At 42.5% G+C, this 9253-nt stretch overlaps 1 non-coding gene and 1 pseudogene across 1 annotated transcript; both read right to left on the minus strand.

Moving 5' to 3' along the window:
- The window catches only part of LOC103734283, a 123920-nt pseudogene extending 118802 nt beyond the window's left edge, over positions 1-5118 (minus strand).
- Positions 5119-7266: 2148 nt separating this feature from the next.
- Positions 7267-7392, minus strand: LOC115070385. The gene has a single exon (XR_003849552.1). It is a non-coding gene; the product is annotated as a small nucleolar RNA SNORA40 (small nucleolar RNA).
- Positions 7393-9253: the final 1861 nt, after the last annotated feature.

Raw genomic sequence — 9253 nt, forward strand, 5'->3', positions numbered from 1 at the left:
ACACAGTTCAGTCACTACCTTCAGACAGCAGCGCAGCTGGACAGCTGTTTGCTCTGGGCTGAGGTCTGCACCTCAGGATAGCTGCCTGGGAACAGCTACTGCAGCATTGTCTTAAAGAAAGGTACTGGAATTTGAGCTTAGGCGAACTCAGTCTTCCTCTTCGCCTGGGAATCAGGAAGTCGTATCATGGCCACTTCCTGTGTGCTAATGCTGCAGAGGGATTTATCTGGGTGTCACCAACACAAGCTGCCACTCCAGGGTCATAAAACTAAGAATAACCTTCAGCCGTTTCAATCACATGACTTGATTTTAAAAAGTTTTAATTAATTTATTCTTACTTTTTGTGTGCGAATCTTTGCCTGAATGTGTGCTCTACATGTGAATGTGCACAGTGCCTGTGAAGGCCAGAAAAGGCTGTGAAATCCACAGGAACAGCTGTTAGTCACCATGTGGTACTGAGAACCAAACCCGGTGCTCTGCAAGAGCAGCAGGTGTTTTTAACCCCTTTGTCACCTTTGCAGAGCCACATCATCTGACTACCGTAAGCCCCATCCACGGTCCTAAGGAGATTAGGAAATAAAGTAGTTTTTGGCACGTGGGTTTATCTAGTAAAGTTTTTCAGAGTTAAAATAGTGTGTTGACTAAGAAGGAAAATAAATACATCTGTAAACAATTGAAGTGATATTTATTGCTAGAACAGCAGAGAACATTTCCTACTGGCAAACGCAAGATGTATGTGCAGAAGTGCAGAACAGTCAAGTGTGCAAAGCTGCATTAAATCAGGTCACTTTCCAAAGATCATGTCCATGCATATGAAAATAGATACAGACCTCCGCCCATGGCGCCTCACCGTGCCAGGATTTAAATTCCAGGACCGCTCAGGACAGCCTTATGGTTCACATTTCTTTTAGTGGTTGTGCACTGGGTTGGCTGGTTTACCTGACTGCCTGCCAAGACTCCTCACCTTCTTCTCTTGATGACTTCCTTCCGGGGGCTGCTGCCTGCGTTGTCTGACAGATGAATTAACAACACAGCATCACAAGTGAGTTCTGGATAATTGATGTACAGTTGACATTTCTGTGAGCTTATATGCTGAAATACATTTGCTTTTAATGTATACCCCTATCTTTAGTATCATTTAAAATATTTTACAGTTACCATGTGCAATTTTTGTGGAACAATGAGTGCTTGTTTAAGTCCATCTCATGCACTTTGCTTCTCCTGCAGTGGCCCATCCTTGTCTACTTGCCCTATGGGTACTCTGATTTTAAAATGGCCATCATTGTCCTGTAAACAACTTCCAGAATCGTGTGCACTATCTCACCCTCCACTGACTGAGTTAAGCTGGGACTCTGCACTAGGAAAGTTCTTCTGGGATGGAACGGGACTCTCTCCCTGTGGGACACAGGAGATTTGAAATTTAGGGGAAAATCATATTTCTGGGATACTTGACTTTCTGAAGATTGATAGAACAAAACTTAACACTCTTTTTAAATTGAGATCCGCTGATTCAACTTTCCCTTTAGAATATGTCGAGTAAAATCACCCTTAATTCAACTAAAGGGTATGTTTCCAAATCTCATTCCTTCGTTTACCTGTAAATGTATAATTTTTCATCCATATTTAAATAGTGTGCCTTTGGGGTATAACATAATTAACTCATTCTTCTCACTTTCTGAAAAGGAGGCTTTTCTTACGAGTGTTTAGAGTTCCTCGTTACCCCAGAGAGGTTAACTGTGGTAACTGAGAGTCCAGAATCAGGATCCCCATGCCTGGATTTTCCTTCCGAAGCCATTTTCCAGCTCATCCTTCAAAAGCCCAGGATGTCCACAAACAGCTCCAGAAAAGGCTTCACTCAGTGTCAGTGAAAATCCCACCTTTCATCTAATGCTCAGCTTTGTGATGTGATCAGGCAGGTTTCCACCTGTTCCAGAGCTCTCCCCATCCCTCTCCCCAGTGTATGAACAGGGAAGTGGGTGGCATATGTCCAAGTCCAGGGGTGTTTCCCCAGAGCATGTCAGAGACCGATAGAAGCAGACAGAACACCGAGTTCTGCACTGAGAGGGAGACTCGAGGGACACAGGTACTTGGCCTAATACACTTAAACGCGTTCAAGACCACACGTAAACCACCTTGTGTTAGTCAGGAAATTGAGGGCTCTGCCAGACATGAGCTCGGAACTTAGAGTCCCACCTGGCAGCAAACCATGTTCATCAGGGAAGCCGCAGCAGAGATGGAGCAAGGTGTCTGCTATGTGATGAGAGCTCGCAGTGTTTACCGTAAGTGCTCAGTACACAGTCCTAGCTAGCTTCGGGGAGTACTGCCCTAGGCCCTGTGCAAAGCACAGGTGGAATTCCTTGGTACTTAAACTTCTCAGGGTGTCTTAGGTGCTAACCTTCTTCGCCATGACTGCCTCTTATGGCCATTACCTTCCTGACAACGAGGCAAGTCACTCCAGGCTGATTGTTCCTTGTTTCCTGGTCCCCAGAGAAGTTGGGTCTCCAACCCTAGGCCAGTCTCATGATGGGTCCTGGCTCCTCAGCACTGCAAGGCAGATGGGGTGATGAAATGGATTTCTTCTCCAATGTTGACCTGCGGTATAAGAGGAGTCGTTGACACACTCAAATCTGTATTTAAGGCTTGGGAGGTCAATGAGTATCTCTTGTTCAAGGACTTCCAATCTAATGTCTCCAGGGCTGCATGACTTGGACAGTGTTTAGTGTTCTGTGTTTCTTTGTGATTTTTGGCAGCCTCGCCTCCTCTCCCTTGACTCCTCATGCTCTCCCTCTCGCTCTCTACTCAGAATAGTCTCTCCTTTGTTAATCTGACCACTCTGCTGTCTTTCACAGTCACATGGCAAACTCATCAGATTGGCCATGTTACCACAGCAGTCCATGAAACACAACCTTTCTAAATATTTATTTAATTACAGCTCATAAAAGCAAGATATAATGTAGAGGCTGGAACTTTGTATATGTTGTGTTTGGGGTAAGGGTTGCCTGCCCATGACCATGTGGAGGTCAGAGGACCACTTTGTGAAACTGGTTCTGTCCTTGCACCTTTACGTAGGCTCCAGGGATTGAACTCAGGTCATCAGGTTTGTACTGCAAGTCCTTTTAGCCACGAAGCCATCATTCCTAATGATTTTTAAAGTAACTTCTCCCTCATATTTATAGACATAAAACAATTTTGGGAAAATGAAAATGTGCCATAAACTGAACGAGATACTATATTTGTGGGGTATTTTTTATTTGTTTTTTTTCTTCATCTTTTTTTGTTGTTGGTTCTTGACAGGGTCCCCTCGTCACAGCCGACCTGGAAGTCACAATGTGAACCAGGGTGGCCTTGGCCTCGCAGGATCCACCTGCCTCTGCCTCCCGAGGGCTGGGGTTAAAAGCCCACGCCACCACGCCCAGCTATATTTCTGGTTTAAGTATTGGAAATCAACATGAAAGAATATGACCTAATTTTAAATGGATGTTTTTGAGCATATTGACAGTCCAAATCAAAGAAAATTTGACATCAGATTAAAAAAAAAAATCTGTAGAAATGTATTTCGAAAGTTCATGTCCTTTCAGACATCCATCTCTTTTTTGAGACTTCACATTTAAGGTTATCAAAGTACAGCAGAAATTTTCTACACAAGCATAATCACAACATTGATCTTCATAATTGCGTCAGATTGATGATCACTTACTTCCTCTCTACATGGGATTCCAAAGATAAGTGCACTATGTTATGAACATTGGTTCCCTTAAAATTGTATTTTAGGGCTGTAGAGATGGCTCAGCATTTAAAAGCACTGTCTGCCTTTGCAGAGGGCCTGGGGTCTATTCCCAGCACCCACATAGCATCTAACTACCATCCAAATTCCAGTTCCAGGGGATCCGATGCCCTCTCTGACTTCTGTGGGCATCGTATGACCTGGGTACACTAACATACATACAGGCAATACACACATACACATAAAAATAAAATAAAATTTTATTTTATTTTTAATTATATATGTGTATGTCTATGTGTGGGTATGTACTTTTGAGTGCAGGTAACTCCAGAGGCCAGAAGAGGGCATCAGATCTCCTGGGGCTGGAGTTAGAGGATGTTGTGAGTTGCTGGACATGAGTGTTATGGTATTGGGAACCTAACCTGGATCCTTGGGAGGAGCAGCAGGTACTTTTAAACCACTGAGCTATCTCTCTAGCCCTGAACATTGTTTCCTTAGAAAGTGATTTTTGTCTTTAATTTATTGCATAATTATACATAGCTCTTAAAATGCAAACTTACAATGCAATGAAAAGTTCCCTACTCAGCCCTGTTCCTGTTAGCCTGGGTCTCAGGTGTCCTTCCCTCCTCAACCGCACATAAGCTCTTCTGGAGTTCTAAAAGTGCAGATCCAAGTCTAGTGTGGATGACTGCTTTCCTCCTTTCCCACGCAGTATGAATCGTGCCCTTCCCACCACTTCACATTGTGCATTTATTGCATAACAATGTGTTGTCAAACTCTTCCACGGGAATACCTAAAAATATTTCCATTTTATATTGTTTTATAGATAACAATTCCTTTGTCTGTTTAGCCAGAATCCAAATAACAAACATTTGGGTTATTCTTATCTTATGCTATTCCATAAAATACTGCACAGATACACTTGTAGATACATAATTTTACACTTGTGTAAATATACTGCAGAATAATTTCCCAGAAATGTGATCATTGAGTAAGGAAATTAAACCTCTAAAATATGACTAGGTATTGCCAAATTGCCTTTTGCAGTGAATTTTATCAGACTAGGGCTACCATTAGCAATATATGACTGTATTATAGTCCCTCTAGCCTCACAACCACAGTGAATCCAAAGTGAAACTTTTGACTATATGCCCACTCCATTGTAGACATGGCATCTCAGCATATCAGTCAGTCAGCCACTGCCAGGTGACACCCTCACCCCTAGAATAAATATGCTAAACTAAAGTAATCATGATTCCTTTCTCACTGCTGTGAGGGCTGGCTGGGTATTTCTGCTGTTTTCTTGAGTCTGTTTATTTGGCTGGAATAGGGCCTTGGGAAGGTCCCCATCTGTCCCTAAACTTACCTTCACCCTCAGATACCACACTGGGCATTGTCACGAGGGTATCAGAATTTCAGGCGGCAAGCAGCAGCGCACAAGTGTGCATCACACTTTCTGACATCCTAGTCACGTGATCCTGCCCTTCACGATGAAGAGGACCCCACAGGAGTTTAGTGCCTGGAGCCCTGAATCCCAGTGGCACCCCCAAGATGCTACCCACTTCATTTCTGTGAGTTTGAGAAGTTTGAGCATCTTTTCAAAAGTTTAGCTATTTTTTAATATTTCCTTTTCCATCAGATATTTGTTGTATCTTTAGTTAATGTTAATCAATTACCCAAGTTTTTGTTTTTCTAGATTTTCCTGGCTTTTCTATTTATTGAAGAGATTGGTCACTTTTCTATGGTCTCAGTTAGAGGTATTTACCTCCTTTCAAAGACACAGTGACTTAGAGAATCCAGCCCATGGTGGCACAGTCCTCCTGAGTGCTTCATTTCACTGTTTCTGAAACACTTGGTTTTGATGTTATGGTAGCATGCTTCCATTTTAAGAAACAGAGAGTTAAATGGAGTTTTCCAAACTAGTCTTTTAGATCCTACTGTGATACTTGATTCTGACTTTTATTTATTTATATTTTATTTATTATTATTTTATTTTATGTGTAGGCGTATATTGCCTGCTTATATGTAAGTGCACTCACATCAGTGCCCGTGGAGGTCAGAAGAGGATGTCTGATGCCCTAGAACTGGAGTTACAGGTGGTTGTTAGTCGCCATGTGGGTGGTGGGAATCGTACTCAGGTCCTCTCCAAGAACAGCCTTGCAAGAGGTTTGCAAGTGCTCATAACTGCTGAGCCCTCTCTCCAGCCCCAATTCTGCCTTTTAGTTAATTGGTAGTGATTCTCTGATAGTGACTTATTCTTGATTTGTGTAGCATATGGATCATTTTTACATTTAAGAAACATGGTTAGAAGATGGAGAGATGGCTCGGAGGTAAAGAGAACTGGCTGCTTTTGCAGCGGATTTAGGATCTCTGTCCAGCACCCACATGTGGCTAACAACCATCCATAACTCCAGTTCCAGAGAATTCAACACCCTCTTCTGGGTCCTGTGGGCAGAGCAGGCACATTGTGCACTTTCATACCTGCAGGCAAAAACTTACACACATAATAAATAATAAATAAATAAAATAAGTAAATAAAACAAAAATTAAGCATCTTTGGGTGCTCAGCAGTTCAGTAGGAAAGTATAGACCAATATCTCTTTTGAACAAATGCTTCAAGATTAAACCAAATATTAGCTTGTAGACTATAAAAGAATATAAACACTATATACCACAACCAATATTTCCCCAGCATCTCAGCACATTTAAACATTTGAAATAATGTTAATATTCATCATTTCACATCAGCAAGCTAAGGAAGAAAACTGAAGTGACATCAATAGATGAGGAAAGGCTCCTCTTACCGGGAGCCTGAGTGAGGTGCCAGATCCCATGTTGGGCGGCTCACAACCGCTTATAACTCCACCTCCAGGGGATTGGATGCCCTCTTCCTGCCTCCACAGGCGCCCACACACTTTGTGCCATAAATACATTTATAATTTTTATGGTAAATTTCAGTTTTACTATACACACAAGTAAACAACTCTATTTCTTCAACGTTAAATCAGAAAGATTCTGAACAATTAGGAAAGGGGAGTTAGTTAATGAAAAGTCTAGTGGTTTTGTTTTGTTTTTTAAGGAAAGTTAAAAAATCATTGAGGACTGCAGCCAGGCCTTGCCAGCCTCTGGGTGATGATGAGAGTCAGCCGACCATGGTTGCCACCAAGTGCAGCAGGTAGGCAGGCTGGCTCCGCTCAGCTCCACCCTACTGGTTCATGTGGATTCCCAGGCTGCTGTGGCTCCATGGGTGTGTGGCAGCCAAGCCAGCTCCATCCTGCCTGTGTGAGTGGGCAGCCAGGCCAGTGACCCCACCATCTTGGCCTCCCAGGAATTTCCCCTCTTATTTTCCAAGTCCTGAGTCCAGAGTTTTGAGGTCAATGTAGAAGTGCCTATGGTCAGGTGTGACACGGTTCCTCACGTGGTCCATCAAATGCATTCAGTCTCTTTGGAGTTGGTGCATCCCAGGCCCCAAGGCTGGATGCCCAGGGAATTCCTCATTCCTAGGCCAGCTTTTCTCTCGGCACCGTTATTTGAGCTGTCTTGGTGTTCCCTTTGGTCTGGATCTGAACTCGTACTGAACAATGAGTTCTGGTTGCAGAACAGGGTTTATTTTTGCACCTGTCTTTCATGTTCTTGTCTACCAGTTGAACAAATACATACAAAGTGCTATAAAAATAGTGTTCTTAATTCATGGTGTGAAATATGTAATTTAGATAACATAAATTGCGTATTCATAGACTACCCTCAATACATGTTTGTTCTCCTTTTTATTTTCTTTCATGTTTTATTTTATGTTTGATACAATTTCATTGTACAGCCTTGACTGGCCTAGAGGTTGCTTTGCAGACAGACTAATCTCGAACCCACACTGTTTCTTCTCTTTTCTACCACATATTCAAAACTAATTATTTGCTATAAAGAGTAATAGAACAATGGCTAGGAATTAACAGCTGAAGATGATCTATTGATGGTTGATATGTGATAGAAAGTTGTAAAAGTTTGTGAAGTAAAGAACTCTTGTTTGAATAGTGGAATAATATTCATTAATTTGGGAAAGTTTTGAACCACACATCTCACTTAAAACCCAAATATGTCACATAGTGGTGTTGGTCAGTGTATTAGTTACTTTTCTGCTGCTGTGATAAATCACCATGACCAAAGGCAACTCACAGAAGAGTGTATTTTGGCTTGTGGTTCCAGATGGGTAAGAGTCCATTGCGGTGGAGAAGCAGCAAGTGGAGGGCACGTTGGCAATAGTTGAAAACTCAGGAATGACGCTTCAGCCAAAAGCAAAGAAAGCAGGCTAGAAATGAGACAAGCCTGTAGACTCTCAAAGCCCACTCCCAGGGATGCGTTTCCTCCAGCAAGACTCCGCTTCCTACAGTTTTCATGACCTCCACAAACAGCGCCACCAACTGAGGACCAGGTGCTCAGAGACATGAACCTATGGGAGGCACTTGTCCAAACTACCACAGTTTTGTGTCTCATCTTGGCTAGACTCTAATGTCCAGTTGTTTGAACCAAAGAATCAGGCTATAGTTTGGTGTGAAGGTTTTTAAAATTTTTGATTAGCGTTTTTTAAATCAGTTGAATTTGAGAAAAATCTAGATTACCCTAGAAATATGAGTGGGTCTAAACCAGGAGTTCCAGGAGAAGACAGCAAATTTCCCAGAGATGAAGGAACTGTGTCTTTTCATGGCAACATAGTAATACTGCCCAGTCTTCACTTATCTGGAATTTCCAGATTACTAAAATTCTCCAAAGATTTAGCATTTAATGGTACTCATATTTATACAATATAGGCTTTTCTGTCTTTCACTGTCTCTCTGTCTGTCTGTCTGTCTGTCTCTCTGTAATATATACAAGCATAGTAATACAAAGAACATTATCTTAAAAAGAATATAATTATGGTGCTTTGAATGAAAATGCCCCCCCATAGGCTCCAAGTATTTGGACACTTTGTCCCCAGATGATGGCACTGTTTTAGGAGGTCTTAGAAGGTGTGGCTATCCTGGAGGAAGCACATCACTAGGGGTGGGCTTAGAGAGCACTTAAGCCTTGCTAGAGCTCCAGTTGCTCTCTTGTTTCCTGTACCTGCTGGAAGATGTAGAGCCTAGTTTCTGCTCCTCCTCCAGCCACCTCTGCCACCATGCCTCCCTGCCATGAAGGACTGTAAATCCCCTGGAACCATAAGCTCAAATAAACTCTGCCATCTATAAATTGGGTTGGTAAGTGTTTCTATCACAGCAACAGAAAAGTGACTAATACAGTAATTGGTACCAGGAGTGGGGTGTTGGCTGTGAAGAACCTGACCATGTGGGGTTTTGGAGGAATGTGGAAGACTTTGGAAGTTTGGGCTAGAAAAGCTGTTGATTGCTGCAAGTAGAGCTCAACAGGCCATTCTAGTAGGGGCCTGGAAGAAAGTAGTGCTGAGCCAATGTTGTTCTAGAGGGAAATAAGGACTTAAGTAGCACTTGGGATATTTTGGGCACAAGTCTGGCTGGAGTCTGCCCTTGACCAAAAAGCTTA

The sequence above is a fragment of the Nannospalax galili genome, unplaced genomic scaffold (assembly GCF_000622305.1).
Source record: "Nannospalax galili isolate Female #2095 unplaced genomic scaffold, S.galili_v1.0 scaffold215, whole genome shotgun sequence".
Classification (NCBI taxonomy): domain Eukaryota; kingdom Metazoa; phylum Chordata; class Mammalia; order Rodentia; family Spalacidae; genus Nannospalax; species Nannospalax galili.